The sequence below is a fragment of the Phyllobates terribilis genome, unplaced genomic scaffold (assembly GCF_046119375.1).
Source record: "Phyllobates terribilis strain yellow unplaced genomic scaffold, ASM4611937v1 Scaffold_11__3_contigs__length_659146591, whole genome shotgun sequence".
Taxonomy (NCBI): Eukaryota; Metazoa; Chordata; class Amphibia; order Anura; family Dendrobatidae; genus Phyllobates; species Phyllobates terribilis.
In genome coordinates this window covers 355,508,266-355,533,533 of record NW_027362771.1, presented here as the reverse complement: position 1 = coordinate 355,533,533, position 25,268 = coordinate 355,508,266, and positions in this window count along the sequence as shown.

Genomic DNA, 25,268 nt, shown 5'->3' with positions numbered 1-25,268 from the left:
TCTCGGTCCTCCACCTGCACCCAAAGCCTGTCTGGTCATGCCACAAGCTTTCTAACTGCGCAGAAGGGATCCTGCACACCTCCTTACTATGCTGGCAGTAGGGCTCAACGTCATCAGGTGGTTTTTACTTTGAAATGTCTGGGAAATGTGAGTCACACAGCTGAGGAGCTGTGGTCAGCTCTGGAGAACCAATTTCATGAATGGTTGTCTCCACTGGACCTGAAACCAGGGAAGGCCGTGTGCGACAATGCTGCAAACCTGGGTGCGGCCCTTCGCCGGGGCAATGTCACACACGTGCCTTGTATGGCTCACGTGTTGAACCTGGTTGTCCAGCAATTTTTAGCCCACTATCCCGGACTAGATGGCCTTCTGTGCTCACTTCCGCCATTCGCATCCCGCAGCTCAGTGACTTACATCTCTACAGAAGTCGTTGGGCCTGCCACTTCAGCGGCTAAAATGCGATGTGCCTACCCGGTGGAATTCAACTCTGCACATGTTGCAGCGACTATGGCAGCACCGACAAGCACTGGTGCCATACGTTCTGACGTATAGCCTGGGTCAACGAGATCCACAGTTGGGGCAAATCACGCTGGAGGAGTGGTCTCAGATCAGGGACCTATGCACCCTTCTGCACAGTTTTGAAATGGCGACGAAGATGTTTAGTGCTGACGATGCCATTATCAGCATGACTATTCCGGTGATTTACATGCTGGAGCACATGTTAAACAGAATTCGGAGTCAGGTGGTGGCACAAGAGGAGGTGGAGGAAGAAGAGGAGGAGGAGTTGTATGCGGAAAGGCTAACATCTGCAAGGTCCAGACGGTCGGCAGCACAAAGGCGGCAGGCATGTGAGGGTGGGGGAGATGGTTTTACCAGGGCGCATGGTAGCAGCCAAACCAGTGAGGAAGGTGCAGGAGCCCAGGAAGAAGTGGAGGACGAACTGATGGAAGACTCATCAGATGAGGGAGACCTTGATCACATTTCTGTTGTGCGAGGTAGGGGAGAGAGGACAGAGGAAGGAAGCATGGTTGTTACCTCGCCACCAACACAACAGGGACTTGGTGCTCCTGGATGCGCAACACACATGAGTGCCTTCTTGCTGCACTACCTGCAACATGACCCTCGAATTGTGAGAATTAGAAATAATCCTGACTACTGGGTTGCCACACTGTTAGATCCCCGGTACAAAAGTAAATTTGCAGAAATTATTCCTGCCATAGAAAGGGATGCACGCATGCAGGAGTATCAGCAGAGACTGTTGCAGAATCTTACATGTGCTTTTCCACAAAACACCAGTGGTGCACGTACTGAATCTCACAGTTCCAACTTGCCAACCGTGGGACCGTCGAGTGTTCAGCACTCAAACCGTAACAGAAACACAGTATCTGCTGGTAACATCAATTTTGCGGAATCATTTCACCACTTTTTTAGCCCATCCTTTGCAAGGCCACAGGAGACAAGAAGTCTGACACATAGTCAGCGCCTAGAGACGATGGTACAGGAGTATCTCCAAGTAAACATTGAAGCCATGACTGTGTCACTGGACCCTTGCTCTTTTTGGGCTTCCAATCTGGATAAATGGCCGGAGCTAGCCACTTACGCCTTGGAGATCTTGTCATGCCCCGCAGCCAGCGTTCTGTCTGAACGTGTGTTCAGCGCTGCTGGTGGTGTGCTGACAGATAAGCGCACGCGGCTCTCCACTGATAATGTAGACAGACTCACGTTTATAAAGATGAACAAATCATGGATCCGAAACGACTTTTCTACCCCTGTGTCATCCTGGGGAGAGTAAAAGCTTGATGATTGGTTAAAATCACCTCACCAACCATTTTAAGCTTTCAAATTACTAATAATGTTTATCTGTATCTTGGCTGGAAAATTATTTGGGCTTTGTAGCAGTGTGCAGTACTGATTCTATTTGGCCATCTATACTAAACTCCACCAGATTTAAAATTACTAATCATGTTTATCTGTATCTTGGCTGGAAAATAATTTGGGCTTTGTAGCAGTGTGCAGTACTGATTCTATTAGAACATCTATACTAAGCTCCACCAGATTTAAAATTAATAATAATTTTTAGCTGCATCTAGCCCGGAAAATAATTTTGGGGCTCCGAGATGCGCAAGACACATAAGTGCCTTCTTGCTGCACTACCTGCAACATGACCCTCAGATTGTCAGAAGTAATCCTGACTACTGGGTTGCCACACTCTTAGATCCCCCACACTCTTCGATCAACCTTTTCATTTTAATAAAGACCAAAAACAATGGTCATTTTTGAAATTATAAGCATTAGCAGGTTATTAGAAACTGAAATCAAACAGTTTTCAACTCAAAACTTTATTCTAGGTGATGTTACATTTGCACATAGGACCCCTTGTTCGAAAGGAGCTTCTGAACTCTCTCGTCCATTGAATTTGTCAGGTTTTGGATGGTTTCTGCTTCAATTGTTTTGCATGAGGACAGAATACCCTCCCAGAGCTGTTGCTTAGATGTGAACTGCCTCCCGCCATCATAGACACTCCTTTTGATGATGCTCCAGAGGTTCTGAATGGGGTAGAGGTCAGGGGAGCATGGGGGTTACACCATAAGTTTGTCCCCTTTTATGCCCATATCAGCCAGAGATGCAGATGTGTTATGTGCAGCATGAGACGGTGCATTATCATGCATAAAAATGATCTTGCTGTGGAATACACGGTTCTTCTTCTTGAACCATGGCAGGAAGTGCTGTTTGAGAAACTTCACATACATTATGGAGTTCATCTTTACCCCTTCAGGGATCCTAAAGGGGCTGACAATCTCTCTCCCCATGATTCCAGCCCAAAACATTACTCCACCTCCTCCTTGTTGGCGCTGTAGCCGTGTTTGCGTGGGGTGTCCATCAACCAGCCATCCTCCACTCCATCCATCTGGACCATCGAGCGTTGCACGGCACTCATCCGTGAACAAAACAGTTTTGAAATCAGTCTTCATGTAATGTTTGGCCCACTGGAGCCGTTTCTGCTTGTGTGAAGTGGATAGAGGAGGTCGACAGGATGGCGTATGCACAGCTGCAAACCTCTGAAGGACCCTGCATTTTGTTGTTCCGGGGACGTTGGATGCAACAGCAGCTTCAAAAACTTGTCTGCTGCTATGACAAGGCTTTTTTGCCGCTGCTCTTTTAACCTGATGTAATTGCCTGTGGGAAAGAGTCTTCAATTTGCCCTTATCAGCACGCACACGTGTGTACTGTGAATCAGCTACATACTTCTTGATTGCCAAGACACTTCATCCTGATCATCGCACAATGTTGATTGTAGTCATGCCTTGACCTAAACACTCCACAATTTGTTGCTTCTCAGCAGTCGACACATCATTTTTCTTTCCCATTTTGGCAGAAAATGTAGGCTGCTTAATAATGTGGGGCAGCCTTCTTAAGTACTCTTGCCTTTCATTGTACACACCTGCCAAACTAATTAGCACAGGTGTCTGCAATTGCTTACAGTGATATAAAGAGCCCTGACACACATCACCATCAATGAGTTTAACTGACAAACAAACAAATTATTCCCTTATCACTCCTAAACACTTTTTGCATAATAATTTGGAACACAGTGTACATGTGCTTTTCCACAAAACACCAATGGTTCACGTAGTGAATCTTACAGTTCTAACTTGCCAACCGTGGTCTGTATGGAGTTGTTCAATAAAGGGCCCAAAATTAAGATAACATAGATGGGAGAGGTCTCTATGAATAGGAATTCCTAAGTATTTGATATCCTGTGAGGGCCAGGCAAAGGGAAAGTTGGACTGGATGGAATCCTGTATGGATTTGGGGAGGGAGACATCGAGGGCATCAGACTTCGCTGCATTGATTTTAAAATTTGACCATGTAACAAAGTGATCTATTTCAGCCATAACAGCAGGGATGGATATATGTGATTGAGTGATATATACTAGGACATCATCGGCAAATAGAGAGCACTTGTAATCGGTGCCTCCCACCTCAATCCACCTAATATTGGGGTTATGGCGAATTGATGAGAGCAGGTGCTCCATCACTAGGATGTATAAGAGAGGGGACAGAGGACATCCCTGCCTTGTCCCATTGGTGATTATGAAAGGTGATGAAAATGTTCTGACGCGCCCCCTGGGCCTTGGGACACCCGGAACCGGACCCTTTTTGGTGGATGCTGGTGGTTGTAGTCTCCGTGGCGGCGACCCGGATCCGTGGCTCAGGGCAGTCAAACCAGTGGCGGAACTATTTATGTGGTTTTGATGTTTAAATGTCCGACTACGCCACCCATGGATTGCGGTCAGAGTGAACCACCGGTGCAGGGCAGAGCGCTGAGGCTGGTGTTGTGGATGCAGCAGAGCGTAGCATAACTCCCCACGGGAGGTGTATAGCCTAAGGGCAGTATATGCGGAGGATGGGGGTGATGGTGCAGGGCAGCAGCAGTAATGACACGGAGTCAGTGATGCAGTCCAGGGCCTTTACTCACAGTTCTTATCATCCAGACCACGTCTGCAGGTAACGGCTGCCCACGTCGTACTGTGCTCACCAGGTGAGGGGCTCAGACAACTCCCAGATAACTTTGGAGCGCTTCACAGGACCCCCTTTGTGTGTCCTTTGTCTGGCCTTTCTTACCAACCCTTCTGTCCGGCTGCCTCGGGCCTCCTCTTGGTAAACTTGGCGCCAGTTTCCCTGACCCTATGTGGTGCCTTCCTAGCGGGTGTAGCGAGGGGCTGCGCCACATAAAATGTCACAGCCTCCGGTTTCTAGCTGAGGGTCATTTCCCGCCTCCACTAGTTTCGGGGACCGGTCTCCCCCTTTGGCTAGAACCCTCCACGCAGGTGGATTCGGGCGTGCGGTGGCGACTTGCCTGTCCGCACCCCTGGGATCCCTTCGTTCCTCGTTCCTGGAGCCTTCTCCGCTCCTGTTCCTTCCTTCTCCCTCTTCCAGGCCTGGGCCTCTGTTACTAGGCCCGCCTCCGGAGCAGAGCTCATGCAGAGCCCCTGCTCCCTGTCACTTCTGCTCAGACTTCTCTGCACTGAACTAAGATGGTGCCCACCTTTTATACTCCCTTCTCAATGCACCCAGGAACTGCTTCCTCCTTGCTCCTGCACTACAGGGTTCCCCTTCCTCAGTGTTCCCTCCCCCCACTCCAGCCAGGGACAGGGACTGTCGTGCCCATCTCAGGGGCATATTGGTCGCCCTGCCCCACGGCAATGTGGTGTAATGCATGCAGGTGTCGGGTCCTGATCCACACTCCATCCTTACCTGAGAGTGAGATATCACACCTCTGGATGAGGTGCAATACCTCTGTAGCAACCGAGCCCTCAGGGTGCTACAGTTCCATTTATCTTCAGCCTAGGTGACGTATTGCGATACATGGCCGTGATTTTGGCTATAAAAGGGTCCCCTAGACCCCTACCCCAAACTTTTTAAGAGAATAATATATGGCGTGCCAGGAGACTCTATGGAATGCTTTCTCAGCATCCAACGAGAGTATCTAATTACAAATTTTTAACTGCATCTAGCCAGGAAATACTTTGTGCCTAGTAGCAGTGTCTGCTAGTCAGCGGATTATCCCGGCTGTTAAGCAAGCTACACCACCTGTAGCTTGGACACTTAATTTTTTCAAAGGAAATGCTTCGGGGCCACGGGATACTCAGTGAAGAGCATCAGGAGGCACCCCAAGGCATAGGGGCTGGGACTGGCAGTAGGATGCCTTGCGGTGGACAGCCGAGCTCGATCCTTGTAAAAGCTTTTTAACTGCAGCAGCTTTAGTGGACGCTACTGGAGCTGGAGTTACGCGGCTGCTGGCATGAGACTTGCCCTCCAATAGATCCTTGTAAATGGATTTAAAGTGTATTCATTCAAATTAGAGAGACAATTTAAATTAAGAAGCTTAGAGCAGCCTCCACCACAGGGGGGCTCGCTCGACCCACCAGCGGACAGGCACCAGTATTGGGAGAGGGGGGCTGGCCGTCAGGGTTCACCGCGGCTCTGGCACAAACCCGGCGACACGGAGGTGGCACGGGCAGGAGCGGACTGGCCGTGTCGGCTTCTCACTTTTTGGATTTTAGAAGGGCATGATATGCCTATATCTGAGTCACCCCCTCCTTTTACTCCTCCACGTCTTTTCTTTTTGCATGACTATATGTACTTGTAACTTTTCCATGTGTTAGTTATGTCTTCTGAGCAGTTTGTCAGTTTTTGGACACCTTTGAAGGTGTTTTCTATGTGTTTCTATGTGTTTTTGTTTGCCTGCCATTGGTTTTAACGGTGTTCGAAGGTGTTCGACGAACAGTTCGACGAACAGTTCGGCGAACACAAGGGTGTTCGACGAACCGAACCGAACTCGAACACTACGGGGGTGGCTCAACACTAATCCCTACCCCAGTTCTCTGAACGCAAGCACAAATATGCAGCCAACGTCCAACAGGTCACACTACTAAACTATCACATTTCTCGAATGCTTGCACTTGAAATGTTGCCTTTTAGGCTTGTGGAGACAGAATCTTTCCGCAACCTCATGGTGGCGGGCGTCCCTACTATTTCTCTCGGTGTGCCGTCCCTGCCTTACACAAGCACGAGTCCCAGAACATTACCCGTGCCCTCACCAACGCAGTTACTGGGAAGGTCCACCTAACCACGAACACGTGGACAAGTGCTTGTGGTCAGGGACGGTACATCTCACTGATGGCACACTGAGTTAATATAGTGGAAGCTGGGACCCAGTTGGACCCTTGGATGGAACACGTCCTCCTGTCGCCAAGGATTGCGGGCTCTAGGTCAATCAGGGTTGCCTGTTAGAACCCTCCTGTTACTTTTTTCTATTTTGTGTTTTGCGGTCACATGACCATCTGCCTTTATATTCCAGCTCCGCCCTTCTGGCTTTGCTGGACTTCAGTGTTGTTTGACTGTTTTGCTAGCCTGGTGCTTCGGTGCCTATCTCTGTCAGTTCGCTTGGTCCTCTGGGACCTCTAGTACATTTTTGTCAGTTTGTCTTTTGTTTTCTACAACAACTTCTGTTTAGGAGGTGTCCCATTTTGTCCCAGTCCTTAGTTCTTTTAGGGACCCCTCCCTTAATTCTATAGGTCTTCGTTCAGACTAGCTGAGGACTAAGGCGGGTCTGTTCACTAGGAACAGGCAGCCCGCTACATCGTAGGGATTCAGCTTAGTCTTACTGTAGGGACAGCTTTCCCCTATCTTTCCTTAGTTCATGTTGCAGATCATAACAGTAAGTCCAGCCCAAAAAACATAAAGGAAAGAAATTTGCAGATCAGTATGGTTTCCGTCCTGTAGTTGGCTCAACGCTTGCAGGGATTGTCTCTGGAGGTGGCCGTGCTCCAGCAACACGTGAGTAGCTGTTCTGGAGCGCATTTTGTCAATCCCAAGGTAGGACTGCCTGATGTTTTTTGTGTTAAACAGCAAGATTTTTTTTTCTTTAAAAATGCCTGTTTGTTATATTTTCGTTTGAGACCAAGATCCTCTGGGAATGAATCACAGCGCATTGGTTTTATTATGTCACTTTTGCGCAAGGAACCACAGGGGCGGGCCTTTTCTCTCCAACCTAATGATCCGTGTTTGGGGTCTGTTGAAGAATTTTTTTCTGCTATGGGGCTATTATATGACGATCCTGATCGAATCTCATCTGCTCAATTAGAACTTAGACGTTTGACTCAGGGGTCAGATGATATTGAAAATTATTGCACACACTTCAGGAGATGGGCCTCAGAAGTTAAATGGAATGTTTCTGCGCTGAGATGTTTATTTCTTGCTGGTCTGAGTGAAAGGGTTAAGGATTTGCTAATTGCATTTCCTGCACCTCAGACACTGCAGGAAGCTATGCAGTTAGCTGTTCGTGTGGACAGGAGACTGAGGTCCAGTGTGAATGATGTAAAAACTCCTGTAATGTCAGGTCCTAGTTCCCAGAAAATCTGCTCTGACAGCGGAGAACCAATGGAGGTGGGGGCAATGTCACTCCGCTCTCAGGAAAGAGACCAGAGATTCGCTGAAGGTTTGTGTCTTTATTGTGGTAAAGCTGACCATTTGATTAAGTATTCTGAGCGTCGTTTAAGTAAAGAAAAAAAAAAGGTCAGTTATGCCCGTATAGCTTGTTTACGCTCTGCAGGAGTATATCTTTCTGGGAGTACCACTCTGCAGGGAGATTTGATTGAAATTCAGGTATTTGTGGATTGTGGTTCAACACTTAATGTGATTGATAAAGGGTTTTTGGAAAACCTTAAATTGAAATTTCGCGTATCTTGAATTCTAGATGGCATAGAGGGAGATTACAGTATCTTGTCTCCTGGAAGGGTTTCGGTCCCGAAGACAACTTCTGGGTAAGGACGGATGATGTCTCTGCTCCTAGGCTTGTTAAAGCTTTCCACAGGAGGTTTCCGCACAGGCCTGGGCCTGGAGGATCCGGAGGATCCTCATAAAAGAGGGGGTACTGTAAGAACCCTCCTGTTAGTTTTTTCTATCTTGTGTTTTGCAGTCACGTGACCATCTCCCTTTATATTCCAGCTTCGCCCTTCTGGCTTTGCTGGACTTCAGTGTTGTTTGACTGTTTTGCTAGCCTGGTGCTTCGGTGCCTATCTCTGTCAGTTCGCTTGGTCCTCTGGGACCTCTAGTACATTTTTGTCAGTTTGTCTTTTGTTTTCTACAACAACTTCTGTTTAGGAGGAGTCCCATTTTGTCCCAGTCCTTAGTTCTTTTAGTGACCCCTCCCTTAATTCTATAGGTCTTCTTTCAGACTAGTCGAGGACTAAGGCAGGTCTCTTCACTAGGAACAGGCAGCCTGCTACATCGTAGGGATTCAGCTTAGTCTTACTGTATGAACAGCTTTCCCCTATCTTTCCTTAGTTCATGTTGCAGATCATAACATTGCCCCTACATTCTACAGCTCCTTCATCTCCTCCTCCTCTTCAGTCTCTATCTCTAAAATAACCACATCAGTCAGAAGCTGGAAGCACTGCAGCATTGCCTTGGCCAAGCGGCAACAGGCTGTGCTGTAGCTAATATGCTTAGGTGACAAATCGCACACTGCTGCAGAGTTGTTGACAGCTGTAACAGATCAGGCAGATCTGTGGCTGTCAATTCTGAACCTACAGCCAGGCATGGTCGTAAGTGACAATGGTTGGAACCTGGTGGCGGCTCTGGGGCTTGGCAACCTTGCACACGTACCATGCCTGGCCCATGTGCTTAACCTAGTGGTTCAGTGGTTTCTCAAAACCTACCCAGATATGCCTGTGCTGCTTGTGAAAGTATACCGTGTGTGTGCCCACACAGAAAGTTCCCTACAGCTTCTGCCACCCTCGCTATGCTTCAGCAGCACTTTGTTGCTTCCAGCTCACCGACTGGTGTGCGATGTCACCACGCATTAGAACTCATTGTTACATATGTTGGGAACGATTTGTGAGTAGCAGAGGGCAGTTGTTGAGTACCAGCTTCAACACGCCAGTTGGTATTCAGGTCAGCCTCCACACATAAGAGCTCGTGAGTGGGCATGGATGTCTGACATCTGTGTCATCCTCCAAAACTCTGAGGACTCCACCAAGATGGTGAGCGGTGATGACGCCATAATTGCATCATCATTCTGCTTCTCTGTCTACTGAAACGCTCGCTGCTGACAATTAAAGATGAGGCACTGCAGGCGGAGAACGATGAGATGGAGCAAGGAACTATACAGGATGCTACACAGCCCAGCCTCATTTCATCTCAAAGTGGATTGGGTGATAATGAGGAGAAGGAGGAAGAAGAGGAGGAAGAACAGGAGCTGTTTTCCTTCTCTACTGATGGCACTACCCACACAACTGTCATACCATCTGTTCAGTGTGGATGGCCTGAGGAGAGTTAGCATGAGGAAGAGGAGGATGAGGAGAGCATGGAAAGTCATCCTCCTGGTCAAGACAGGGAAGTCTTGGCTGTTGGTAGTCTGGCACACATGGCTGACTTTATGTTCCGCTGCCTTTCCCGTGACCCTCGCGTTGTATGCATTTTGGCCAACACTAGTTACTGGTTGGTCACACTTCTAGACCGATGCTACAAGGAGAACTTTCTATCTCTCCATCCTGTAGTGGAGAGGTCTAATTAAATGTTGTAGTACCAGAAGGCCCTTGGTGAAGAATTATTAAATAAATTCCCATCTGAAAACGCTGGCGGCACACAGTTTGTTGGACAACCAAGGAGTACAGGCGAGGGAGACACAAATATTATACAGCAAAGGGGAACACTGTCAAAGGTCTGGGACAGTTTTCTCAGACCCTTCCAGTGCCCAGGCCCTGATGCGCGGGGGACTTTGACAAGGAGGGAAAAGTTTTGGAAGATGCTGAAGGAGTAGCTTGCCGACCGTACCAACATCCTCTGTGATTCCTCTGTGCCTTTTAACTATTGGGTATCCAAGCTGGACACGTGGCATAAACTGACTCTCTATGCCTTGGAGGTCCTGGCCTGCCCTGCCGCTAGTGTTTTGTCAGAGCGGGTTTTTAGTGCTGCCAGGAGTATTATAACCGATAGGCACATCCGCATGTCAATTGAAATGCTGACAGGCTGACTCTTATAAAAATGAACAAGGGCTGGACTGGGCTAGAATTCTCAACACCACCGGATGATAGCAACAGAACATAAAGTCAAATCCAGTGTTTTTTTTTTGGGGGGGTCTATTCCCATGCACCTCTTCATACCCAGACATGGGTATACGCTTCCTGATTTTGTATATTTTATGTCACCTTCCTTCTTCTCCTTCTCCTCCACCACCATATCAACAGAGTGACCATCACACAACACCCACATAATTTAAGGGTGTTTATGATGCCCGTAGATAATATTTTTAGAGGCCTACCTCTAACATTCTGTATGTTATGCAGTATATTCTTGTATAAGTTCAGATGTAAATGTTTTTCAGCCCATGCACTTAGTGCATGGGCATTACCAGTCGCTGCATACGCAATTACAGTATAATAGACCCATTCCTTTATATTGGGAACATTTTTTTTACTGAGGCACTCCTCTATTTCTCTTCGAAGGGGTTTTGGAGTGCATCCAAATTTTTGGCAGCCTTGCCACTCACTGCATATGCAATAACTGTATGGGTGATCCGCTCCTTTATAATGGAACAATTTTTTTTTACTAAGGCTCTTCTCTAAGTCTCTTCAAAGGGGTATTGGACTGCGTCCTAATTTTTGGCAGCCCTTGCAGTCACTGCATACGCAATAACAGTATAGGAGACCCACTCCTTAATAATGGGAACAACAAAGCATAGCAGGCTGATGGCCTTCTAACAATAGTGAGGGACAACTGCTGGCCTTCTAACAATAGTAAGAGCCGCCTGATTGCCTTGTAAAAATTGGCTTTATGACTTTCAGAGTCCCTCCTTCATAAATGAAACAGGATGTATCTGATTATGTCTCTAACATCACATGGCCAGATAAGGTAGTAAAATGTTAAAATGACATTTACTGGTGAATGTATTTTTCACCATTGAAAGCAATGCAAAAGTGCAAAAACTCATCAAAAATGCTACGTGTGAACATAATGCAAGGTGTGGAGGAGCATGTTTGTTTTTGATTATTTATTTTGCCTGATATACAAGTCATTACCCTGGAAAGAATGTGTCTTAACATTTTTTCCAGGAAAATCCATTTTGTCTTTGTTTTTGTATTTTTTTATTGTCAGTCCGTAAAAGTGGCGTAATACTCTGACAACATTGTTCACAGCAGTGATCTGGGAGTCAGAAATGCTTCCAGGGGTCTTCCCCATGCTTTTTCCATGTCATTTGAGCACTGTTTCCATTGATTTGACCAATTTTTAGGCCTCCTCCAGACCTCCGGGGTGGCCATTGGAAAAATGCTCGAATTTCCCATTGACTTACATTGGGCTCTTGCTCGGGTCGAGCACCCGAACATTACGATTTGCTCGACCTGAGCAACGAGCACCCGAGCGTTTTAGTGCTTGTTCATAGTAGTTATACATTAAATAAGTGCCAAACCTTTATTTATCACAATTAAAAATATTAAAAAGTATCACTGACAAACTTTAAGAAGAAAAAAACAATAAAATAGTGCTGTTAGGACAGTTATTTCAGTTCTTTAATGACAACATTAATGATTTTTGCGAACAACAAATTACCACTGTAATTTTGTTCTTGGCTTAAAATTTCAAGGTTTAGAAACAATTACAAATGTTGTCCTTGCAGAGTATTTCCTAATAGCTGACATCTTTCACCTTAAAAAGTAGGACACAGCACCATCTATTTAAATGAACTAAAGAAAAGAATTTAACCCATGGACAAAAGAACTAATTTCAACTCAATATAAGGCAGTAAGGTAGAATTGATTGGAAAAGCCTGGGATCACTGATCACAGTCCGATTCAATAATGGGCTCTGACTCTGCAACTCAATCAGAGAGTACTGGTTACATATTATCATGTGACTACTGAGGCAGCATGATATATAACTTGGTTGAGAGTAACTGTGAAATACAAGTTATCTTAGGCTTTTAAATATAAAGAAAAAGGTAATATTTTTACAGAACTGTGCATCATACATATACAGTATATATAATATGTATTAAAGTAATTTCAGGGTATGTTCATATGGAGTAAATACATGGCAGAAAAATTCAACAGGGATTTTTCTCCAGAATCCATGGCAGAGTTCCGAGGGAAAATCTCCAATATCTGTCACTGATTTGTACCTTTGAGTGCACACAGGACTTAATCCTTAAATAGCAGAGATTTACTCAGCGAAGCTTTTGACCTAATAAATGTTCAATGCCATTGAAAAAAAAAAGAATATTTCCCAAGGCCCTCAAGCAGTTAGATGCCTTAAGCCGGGTTAAGATGAGAGTATAAAACATTGTCAGTATTTAATAAAGTTCAAAAGTTTTTCATCTGTATGGTCATCCAAATGTCATCTGTATGTTCATATTTTACATCAGTATATCATCTGTATGGCATCCATTATTCTACATCAAAAGATAAAAAATTTACAAGACCAAATACATATGTTACTAATTGCTGTGGCTCAGTTAAAAAAGGATGCCATATGGACCTATAGAGTTTAATAGGCGAGTCTGATCTGAAAAATGGGTCAGTCTAGTGTATGCTGCCCATCTGAACTGCTCTACTTAAAGAGGACGGGTCATTTGTTGAAAGAAATTGAGTTAAATACTATGGAAAAATCCCCTGAACTCTCCTGATTCGGTAGCTTTTTTCAATTTTGCACAGCATCAGTCCATTGCAGAAATAATCAAAGTTCTTGCTTTTGGGGTGCAACATGTGAAATCTCAACTTGTAGGTTAACTGGGCATCTCTCCATAGTCTTACTGTATCTGGGGGCATGTATTTTCACACCTCCCTCCTAAATGATGCAGATCACTGCCCCTCACAGCACCAGAGCCTAATATCCTGCTAGATCAGCTGCTGAACTTTGATTAAAAGCTTCTGGGAAGGAGGTATACACTACAGAGTAAACTATGAAGGAATGCCTAGTTGGTCTGTAAGTGGAGATTTTACATGCACTTCAAAAGCAACAAATGTGAATATCTCTGAGTGATACAAAACTAAATGGGAAAAAGTGGCAGAATCAAGGGAGGTCAGGATTTTTTTTTACAAGCTATTTAACTCAATTTGTTTGAGCAAGTTACATGTCCTTTTTAATAACATTGGTCTATGTCCAATCTGATTTTAGCACAGACAGCACATTACATAAAATACAAATGTTTGAACCTGGCCTTGGAATCATGAATGAACTAGTAAAATAACAGATTAGATAATTTACCATGCATTCTACATGTATGTGTATAAGCCCTATTTAATATCAACAACATTAGAGATTGAATATAAAGAAATATGATGGCTGGAAGTGCAGTTTCCAAAGAGCTATATAGCTTCATAGTTTTTAAAGTTGAATGTAGATATAAGTCCATCAAGTTCAACCTACAGCCTAATATGTTCATCCAGAGGAAGGCAAGAACCCCATGAGGCAGATGCTAATTGCCCCATAATAGGGGAAATACTTCTTCTTGACTCCACATATGTTAATCAGAATAGTTCCCTGGATCAACATCCCATCACAGAATATAGTGCCCAGGCCCTCCTTGTACCTTTGTAGAGAATCAACCATTACAAAATCATGAGGCAGAGAGTTCCTAAATCACACTGCTCTTACAGGATAGAATCTCCGACTGTAATAATGATTGAACCTTTTTTTGTCCCTTCATACATTTGTACATTGGAAAAATGAAGGCTTAGGGGGAATCATATGACAAACTGAATAACCCCAAGTTTGATAACCTCTTTTGGTATTGCAGTTAATCCATTACCTTAATAACGTTGACTGCTCTTCTTCGCACCCGCTTTCATTCAACAATGTTCTTCTTATACACCGGAGCCCAACGTTATACTCAGTATTTACAGTGTAGTCACACTAATGACTTGTATAGAGCCAAACTATGTTCTTACCATGAGCATATATGACTGTTTTAATGCATCCCATGATTTTATTTGTCTTGGCAGCAGCTGCCTGTCACTGGTCAATAAAGTTGAGTTTACTGTCTACTTATATGCCCAAGTATTTTTCAGTAACAGTTTTACAGAATGTTCTACAATCTATTACATAATTATAAGTTTCCTTTCCTCGGCCCAAATGCATGACATTCATCTACATTCAACTTTAATTGCCATTTCTCAGCCCAAGTCTTCAGCTTATATAAATCCCTCTGCAATATTAAGTTATCCTCCTCTGTGTTAATTACCTTGCTGAGTTTATGATCATCTGAAAATATAGATATTTTACTCTGTATCTCCTCTACAGGATCATTAATAAATATGCTAAAAAGATGACGACCCAGTACCGACCGCAGTGGTACCCCACTGTTAACTGTATCCCAATCTAGTTGTGTTCCACTAATAACTGCCCTTTGTTTCCTATCACTGATCCAGTTGATAACCCAGTTACACATATTTTCCCCTAGTCCCATTCTTCTCATTTTATTTACCAACCTTTTATGTGGCACTATATCAAATACCTTTAAAAAGTCCAGATAGCAAAATCCATGGACTTACCTTGATTCAGTCAGGAACTTACCTCCTCACAGAAGCTGATCAGATTAGCTTGACAGGACTGATTCCTCATGAACTCATGTTGAAGTTGAGTCATGAGGTTATTCTTATTGAGAGAGATAGTCTAGCATCTCTTAGATAAATCGCAAAGATTTTGGCCAGAGTAGATATTAAACTTACCCGTCTATAATTTCCAGGCTCAGATTTCGTTCCCTTTTTGATTATTGGCACCCCATTTGCTATGCGCCAGTCCTGTGGTACAGACCCTGTTACAATGGAATTCTAGAATATTAGAATATAATATAATTAGTGTTTTTGAGGTGACACCATACTTCTTGCAGGGTTAAGCAGGTGACATTTAATGGATAATTTATTGTACCCCTGATCATTTCATCTGTCAAGGAATTGTCTTGTGTAAACACTGTAGAGAAACATACATTTATTAAACTCGCCTTTTCAACATATGCTATTCCACTATTTCTCTCAGACTATTTTTGAGGGGGCAAAGCTATTATTTTTGCGTTTCTGACAGTTTATGTAGCTAAAAAATATTTTTGGATTATTTCTATTTTGGAAATGATTCTCTCTGTCTAAATCTTTGCTGCCTTAATTTGTTTTTCAAAAAAATAATTTTCTTTCTACAATTATTTAATGCCTTGTCAAAAGCCATTTACATTTATTCCCTAAACGCTTTCTTTTGATCAGCTCTATTTAGCTTTAGTGTTTTTTTTCCTTTTTCTAGTTTTCTTATTCCCATATGGTATATATTGTTCACAGGTTTTATTCAGAAAGTTTATAAAAGTTTCCCATTTACTTGATGTACACTGCTCAAAAAATATAGGGAACATTTAAATAACACATCCTAGATCTGAGTGAATGAAATATTCTCATTGAATACTTTGTTCTGTACAAAGTTGAATGTGATGATAACAAAATCACACAAAAATCATCAATGGAAATCAAATTTATTAACCAATGGAGGCCTGGATTTGGAGTCACCCCCAAAATTAAAGTGGAAAAACACACTGCAGGCTAATCCAACTTTGATGTAATGTCCTTAAAACAAGTCAAAATGAGGCTCAATATTGTGTGTGGCCTCCACATGACTGTATGACCTCCCTACAATGCCTGGGCATGCTCCTGATGAGGTTGCGGATGGACTCCTGTATGATCTCCTCCCAGACCTGGACTAAAGCATCCGCCAACTCCTGGACAGTCTGTGGTGCAACGTGACCTTGGTGGATGGAATGAGACATGAGGTCCCAGATGTGCTCAATAGAATTCAGGTCTGGGGAACGGGCGGGCCAGTCCATAGCCTCAATGCCTTCATCTTGCAGGAACTGCTGACACACTCCAGCCCCATGAGGTCTGGAATTGTCCTGCATTAGGAGGAACCCAGGGCCAACCGCACCAGCATATGGTCTCACAAGGGGTCTGAGGATCTCATCTCGGTACCTAATGGCAGTCAGGCGAGCACATGGAGAGCTGTGCAGCCCTCCAAAGAAATGCCGCCCCACACCATTACTGTCATACCGGTCATGCTGAAGGATGTTGTAGGCAGCATATCGCTCTCCACGGCATCTCTTTAGACTCTGTCATGTCTGTCACATGTGCTTAGTGTGAATCTGCTTTCATCTGTGAAGAACACAGGGCGCCAGTGGTGACTTTGCCAATCCTGGTGTTCTATGGCAAATGCCAAACGTCCTGCACGGTGTTGGGCTGTGAGCACATCCCCCATCTGTGGATGTCGGGCCCTCATACCACACTCATGGAGTCGGTTTCTAACTGTTTGTGCAGACACATGCACATTTGTGGCCTGCTGGAGGTCATTTTGCAGTGCTCCGGCAGTGCTCCTCCTGTTCCTCCTTGCACAAAGGTGGATGTAGCTGTCCTGCTGCTGGGTTGTTGCCCTCCTACGGCCCCCTCCACGTCTCCTTGTGTACTGGCCTGTCTCTTGGTAGCTCCTCCAGCCTCTGGACACTAAGCTGACAGGCACAGCAAACCTTCTTGCCACAGCTCGCATTGATGTGCCATCCTGGATGAGCTGCACTACCTGAGCAACTTCTGTGGGTTGTAGAGTCCATCTCATGCTACCACTAGTGTGGAAGCACAACCAACATGCAAAAGTGACCAAAACATCAGCCAGAAAGCATTGGTACTGAGATCTGGTCTGTGGTCCCCACCTGCAGAACCACTCCTTTATTGAGTGTGTCTTGATAATTGCCAATAATTTCCATCTATTGTCTATTCCATTCGCACAATCAGTGTTGCCTCCTAAGTGGACAGTTTGATTTCACAGATGTTTGATGTACTTGGAGTTATATTCTGTTGTTTAAGTGTTCCCTTTATTTTTTTGAGCAGTGTATATTGTTCCATTTTCTGGTACTAAGATAATCTCTTAGTTGTTGGAAATTCACCTTCTTGAAGTTTAGTGTCCTAGCCACTCTACTATATATCTTATTAAAGGATACATGCAAACTTATTATTTTGTGATCACTATCACATAAGTGACCCCCAAGCGGTTAAGTCTAAAAGTGCCCCCCTCTGGTTGGGTCCTGCTGGAGCAGAGTACTCAAGTTGACATATACTTTTTTTCATAGACTTATATCTCTACATTATAAATCTTGTCTGAGGTCTTTAATTAAGGGGGGACTGGGATGAGGCCTGTGTTATGGAGAGGGGGGTCTGAAATCTATATTGAGGAATAGTCTGATTTGAGGTCAGTATTTATATTAAATGTCTGGGTTTTGTAAGTGTATAGGCAGTCTAGGATCTATAGATTTGGTGGGTCTTTTATATAGGATGTATTCATTTTGGGTTGTGATGAAAGTGGCCAAATCTGGTAATTTGCATTGAAATGCTATATTGTGTGTGCTCTTGTGCCCAATGTATGTGGTAGTGTATTAAGACAGTGCACAAACTGCTACTTTATATGTTCCCTCTCAGAATTTCGCTGATATCCCTTGTTAAATGTGGGCAAGTATGGTTCGTATTAGCAATTTAGGGCACTATATTCAAACTAAAATGGAATAATATTCATATTAATTCGTATAATCATTTATTTTTAGAAAAACATGCAATTAAACCATTAATACATAAGCACTCAGACAATAAGCTTTTTGCTTTGAGCACCATACAAGGTACAGGAACATATGTACTGTCGATTAATATACTGTAGATCATACAGAACCTAAAATAAATACAGACATCAGACCAGACCTTTAAATGTGTACCGGTCCAAGCCAAATCCCTGTAAATAATTAAAGACCTGAGATCAAACCTCCTTCTCTCCTTTCCAGATAGCAGAGCAGAGTGTTACCATGCAAAATATGCTTTTCTCCTTTTCTTCCAGGAAAATAAAAAAACAACATGCCCATCCATGGAGCACAAAGAGGCTTAAAAAGCTTTTCAGGATTTCTGTATTCAATCCATAAATAGTTATTTTGCACTGGAAATGCTATTTGTGTTTTCCTGAATGCTGCAATTACTACTGACAAACTGTCATCAGTAACAAATAGGTGTTGCCTTACAGGAAGGAGAAATCCATTTCTTTCTACAAGTCAGAGTTTATTTTGTTTAACACGTATAAAACAATGAAAATATTTTTTAATGATTGAAAGCCGTCCTGCGGCACAGTATAAAGTCAAGACATGCACAGTATAAACCAGTACATGAAAGCTTCTGTATTACAGTCTTTCTACAGGCAAAATGCAAAAAAGCATGCAGAATAGCTGGAAAAAGAAAGTGATCTGATCTACATTGGCACCAATGATACTTCGGTATTATGTGCGCTACATTGAATTTAAAGTGGAATAGAAAGTGACTGTCAATCAGAATTGGCCGATTTAGTGGTTTAAAAACATAGGACATAGACAAATGGGTATACAATTGATGGATGACAAGGTCATGTGAGCACATGCTCACAAGGACTACTGTACATGTCATGGAGATTACGTTATCTACATGAGCCTTAGAACACCAGGACAACATTGCCTTTAAACACTAGGGAGTGAGGACAGTATTCCCTTATGGCATATTTCTTTTTTTTTTACGTGATTTTCTTTTCTGAAACAGAAATTATGAAATGTCCTGAAAAGCCATATATAGGATGTTTAGATGCTTGCAGAAATTGTAGACATGGAAATAGTGTAGAACATAATTGAATAGGAAATCTTATTGTGTTTGGTCAACCTTAAAAGCAAATGCATTAAATGTGGGTGGTTCAATAGGCTGTGTAAAAGCGTTGTGCAATATGATGCAAATTTTTTAATAAAATACTAATAAAGCTATAATATAATATTATGTCCTCCAAATAGCATCATCCAAATACTACTGCAATATAGTACCCGAAATAATGTCATACACTTTCCAAATGATAGAAGTACCATATGGTACAAGTATAGCAGTAGCATACTGCACACACAAATGTACAATGTAACAATCACATAATAGATCCTAACAGCTTCCACATATTAAAGAAGCACTCCCATCCCACGGACTGGCATTGTTCTTCTGAGGGCAATGCTTTGGTCTATGTTAAATTCCAATATTTAGATATTGCGTTTTATTATATGTAGCCCTATATTAAAAAAACAACATACGAAACCGACGATAAATGCAAAAAATGAGCAATTATCCTGCAATTACGTTTATAGAGCTCCTCATTAGACAGGGTCTTTGTCCTGTTCGGGTCTTATTCATATTTACGACATTTGACATATGATAAGGTTTTAATAGAGGTTAGGACTAGTGATGAGCGATCATGCTCGCCACTGCTCGGTACTCGCCCGAGCATCTCATTACTCGAGATGCTCAGAGCTCGCCGAGTACTTTCAAGATGCTCGGGCGGGAGCTCGGGTCCCCGTCCTGCATGTTTGGCGCTATTTAGAGCACAAATCATGCAGGGATTGTCTGCCACTCACTGTAATGTCACAGCCATGGTGGTTGTGGCATTACAGTGATTGCCCAAATCGATGGGAACAGTGCTCACAGAGAAACATGAAAAGCCGGCAATTCAGCAGCGGCATACACCGGTACCCGACAATTTATAACAGAAAGAATAGAGCATCACACATAGATTAGATAGATAGAAACATGTCAGTCACATATATATGAAGTACAGTGATAGTGTTGGTTACTGTACTTGTCATTTAGTGTTAAAATAAAGGATTTATTAAAAAAAAATTGGCATAGGGTTCCCCGTAATTTTAGTCTCTAGCGGAGGTTAAGCAGACGGCTGGGGCAGATGTTTGAAGCCTGCGAAGGGGGTAATACCCACAAAGTTTCCCAGGCTACTAATATCAGCCCCCAAACCAGGGGAGGAGTCCTGAGGAGATAATTTGCATATTTCCACTGCATTTTGGGGTAAGTGAAGAGTCTCCGCGAGCTCAAAGAACACTGGATTTTGGCTGTTGGAGCTGAAAAGAGGACATCGGTAAACCGCGCGCATTTTGAAGCATTTTTCACTGTTTTCAGAAAATTAACAGTAAGAACATGGAAGAGTCCAGGAGCCATTTGGTGAGCTGCATATCCTGCAACATGTTCACAGACTTGCCAGTGGAAAAGCCAAACTTCACATGCCAGAAATGCAAGCTTGTGTCCCTGTTGGAGGAAAAGTTGCGAAATCTAGAAGAGAGGTTAACTACCTTGAAAATCATTAAGGAAGGTGAAGAGTTCTTAGACAGAGCAGAATTATCTCTTCATGATTCAGAAAGAGAAGAAATTCGAACTGCACCTGACGAAACAGAGGAATGGAAGCATGTGACCCACAGAAGCAGGAGGATCGAGAGGCAGTCAGCACCCATACTGCTCAGGAACCAGTACCAGGCTCTCTCGCAGGAGCACCATGAAGAAATACAGCAAGATAAGACTTTGCCAGCAATGAATAACCTTGTAAGCCCTCAGAATCCTCCTGGATGGAGAAAGAAGAATGTTGTGAAGAAAAAACGGAGAGTGGTGGTCATGGGGGATTCCCTGTTAAGAGGAACAGAGGCCGCTATCTGCAGACCAGACATAACCTCAAGAGAAATGTGCTGTCTTCCAGGAGCAAAAATTAAAGATGTGTCTGACAGGATATCAAGACTCTTCAGACCTACAGATCACTACCCATTCCTGCTAATACATGTGGTGACAAATGACACCGCAAGAAAGGACCTGGAAACCATCTGCAGTGACTTTGAAGACTTAGGCAAGAAAGTGAAAGAATTGGGAGCGCAGGTGGTCTTCTCATCCATCCTCCCAGTGGATGACCATGGAACAATGAGGTGGAATAAGATTCTACAGGTGAACAGCTGGCTACGTCGATGGTGCCGTCAACAAGGATTTGGATTTCTGGATCACGGGATGAATTACCTATACGATGGACTACTTGCTAGAGATGGGGTGCACCTTACGAAGACTGGAAAACATGTATTTGGAAGTCGCCTTGCTACACTCATCAGGAGAGCTTTAAACTAGAACAATGTGGGAAAGGAAGCAAAAGGCCAGAAAAAGCCATACAGCTGACAAATACTATTGAGATCTCTGCTACTGGAAGTGGAAAGAAAGAACAAAGACAAAAAAATCTAAATAAAAATATGGGAGGAAGAGAAACCAATCACAAACTAAAATGTTTTTATACAAATGCACAAAGCATGGGCAACAAACAAGGAGAATTGGAACTACTAATGCAGGAAAAGAAATATGATGTCATTGGAATCACTGAAACTTGGTGGGACGATACACATGATTGGAATAAAAGGCTAAAAGGATACAACGTATTTGCAAGAAACAGAATTGATAAACGAGGAGGAGGTGTCGCATTGTATGTTAGAAAAGCGTATATCTGCACAGAGATTGAAGCTTCAGAGACTGGGAGTTCTGTGGACACTGTTTGGGTAAGAATACAAGGAGAGAACAATGGAAAGGACACCATTGTAGGCATTTACTACAGGCCACCTGGGCAAGCTGAAGATATGGATGAACTCTTTATGTATCAAATGACCAAGTTCTCCAAAAAATATGACGTAGTGGTCATGGGAGATTTCAACTATCCAGACATTTGTTGGGAATCTCTCTCAAGTAAAACTAACAGGTCAAGCAAATTCTTATCCTCTCTTGCTGACAACTTTATCTTCCAAAAGGTAGGGGAGAAAACAAGGGGATCTGCTACTTTGGATCTAATCCTTATAAACAGGGAGTAAATGGTTGAGGAGGTAAAGGTGGCTGGGACCCTAGGAGGCAGCGATCATGCTATTATAGAATTTTGGATAACTAGAGGAGGAAGACATGTGAAGACTCAAACTTCAAGGTTAGATTTTAGAAAGGCAGATTTTAAGAGACTCAGAAAGAGAATAGGAGGGATCCAATGGCTGGATGTCCTTAAGGACAAAAATGTCCAGGAAGGATGGAAAATTTTTAAAAATGAGATTCTCAAAGCACAATCGTTAACAATCCCGAAAAGTAGGAAGAATGGGAAGCATTTAAGGAAACCAGGATGGATGAACACAGAACTTAAACACATGCTAAAAAGAAAGAAAGAAATGTTTATTAAATGGAAAGAGGGAGGCATATCTAAAGAAGATTATAATGCAGTCTGCAGATCCTGCAGGGCACGTATCAGATTAGCTAAAGCTGACAATGAATTAAGGCTTGCAAGAGATGTCAAAAGCAATAAAAAAGGATTTTGGGGGTATGTCAAAAGTAAAAGAAAAGTCAAAGATGCTATAGGATTTTTACAGGATGAAAATGGAGAAATGGTAAGAGAGGATGTTGAGAAGGCCGAACTTTTTAATTCCTATTTTGCATCTGTTTTCTCTCAGAAAGAAAATGTAACATCAACTGATTTTCACTGTCCTTTTAAAGGAATAGAAGAATCCAAGTTATCTGTAAACAGAAAGATTGTGAGGGAATATTTAGCTAACATAAATGAGTTCAAGTCTCCAGGTCCAGATGAATTACACCCCAGAGTACTGAAGGAGATCGTAGAAGAAATTTTAGAACCACTCTCCATAATCTTTGAAAATTCTTGGAGAACAGGAGAAGTCCCAGAAGACTGGAGAAGAGCAAATGTTGTTCCTATCTTCAAAAAGGGGAAGAAGGTGGACCCAGGGAACTATAGGCCGGTGAGTCTGACTTCTATACCAGGAAAGATCTTTGCACAAATTATTAAACATCATGTATGTAAGTACCTGGATAAGAATGAAGTGATTAACCAGAGTCAGCATGGGTTTGTAACTAACAAGTCATGTCAGACTAACTTAATTTCCTTCTATGACAGAATCACTGACTGGGTGGATCAGGGAAATGCTGTAGATATAGTATATCTTGACTTCAGCAAAGCATTTGACAAAGTATCTCACACCATCCTTATTGAAAAAATGACCAAGTATGCAATGGACCAGGCAACTGTTAGGTGGATTCATAACTGGCTTAGTGATCGGACTCAAAGGGTGGTTGTAAATGGCTTCACATCCAGCTGGATGAATGTCTCAAGTGGGATACCACAGGGCTCTGTCCTGGGACCTGTATTGTTCAACATCTTCATCAATGATTTAGATGAAGGAATTGAGGGTAAACTGATTAAATTTGCTGATGACACAAAGCTAGGAGGGATAGCTAATACTAGAGAAGAGAGAGAGAGGATTCAAAAAGACCTAAATAAACTGGAGCAGTGGGCAGCAACCAACAGAATGGTTTTTAACAGGGAAAAATGCAAAGTACTACATCTGGGCAATAAAAATGAAAAAAGCATATACCGAATGGGAGGAATAGAGCTAAGCAACAGTACATGTGAAAAAGACTTAGGTATACTAATAGATCATAGACTGAACATGAGTCAACAGTGTGATGCAGCAGCAAAAAAGGCAAATACAATTCTGGGATGTATTAACAGAAGCATACAGTCTAGATCACGTGAAGTCATTATCGGTCTTTACTCCTCTTTGGTCAGACCTCATCTGGAATACTGTGTACAGTTTTGGGCACCACATTTTAAAAAAGACATAGACAAACTGGAACAAGTTCAGAGAAGAGCGACCAGAATGGTGACTGGTCTGCAAACCATGTCCTATGAGGAACGGTTGCAGGATTTGGGAATGTTTAGCTTGCAAAAAAGAAGACTGAGAGGAGACTTAATAGCTGTCTACAAATATGTCAAGGGCTGTCACATTGTAGAAGGATCATCTTTATTCTCATTTGCACAGGGAAAGACTAGAAGCAACAGGATGAAACTAAATGGGAGGAGACACAGATTAGATATTAGAAAAAACTTTTTGACAGTTAGGGTGATTAATGAGTGGAACAGGCTGCCACGAGAGGTGGTGAGTTCCCCTTCAATGGACGTCTTCAAACAGAGGCTGGACAGACATCTGTCTGAGATGATTTAGTGAATCCTGCTTTGAGCAGGGGGTTGGACCAGATGACCCAGGAGGTCCCTTCCAACTCTACCATTCTATGATTCTATGATTCTATGATTCTATGAATACCTAGCCTTTACCAGATATTAAAATGGGGGACCCCCCCCAAAAAATGACGTGGGGTCCCCCCTAATTTAATAGCTAGCAAAGGCTAGGCAGACAGCTGGGGGCTGATATTAATAGCCCAGGAAGGGTGCCATGAATATTGGCCCCCATCCAGGGTAGAAACACCAGCCGTCAGCCGCCCCAGAAATGGCGCATCCATAGGATGCGCCAATTCTGGCACTTAGCCTCGCTCTTCCCACTGCCCTGTAGCAGTGGCAGTGGGGTAATAGGGCTGGGGTTGATGTCAGCTTATAATGCCAGCTGACATCAAGCCCAGGTTAGTAATGGAGAGGCGTCTATAAGACACCCCCATTACTAACCCCATAGTCAAAGTTAAAAAAAACACAAACACTCAGAATAAAGTCATTTAATTGAAATAAACACACAATATTTTCATGTTCTAAATTAAACCATACTTACCATCACCCCCATTCCAGCTGAAGCCAATGTCTTCTGCAATAAAAGTAAAATAATAAAGCAACCTCATCCTTACCTTTCCATGGTTCCGAGGACGGCTCCAGCTCTGCTACATTCACATGACAGGCTGGATCGCAGCCGAAAGCTGCCATCCAGCTTGCCATGCCCCAGACACTGAGAAGCGCTGGCATGCTTGCGCTCTTCAGTGTCTGGCTGTGACGGCATCCAGATGAGCCGAGTTCATGTCCAATGATCTCAGCTCACCTCAAGCACGTCACTGACAGCATGGGAGAATTCT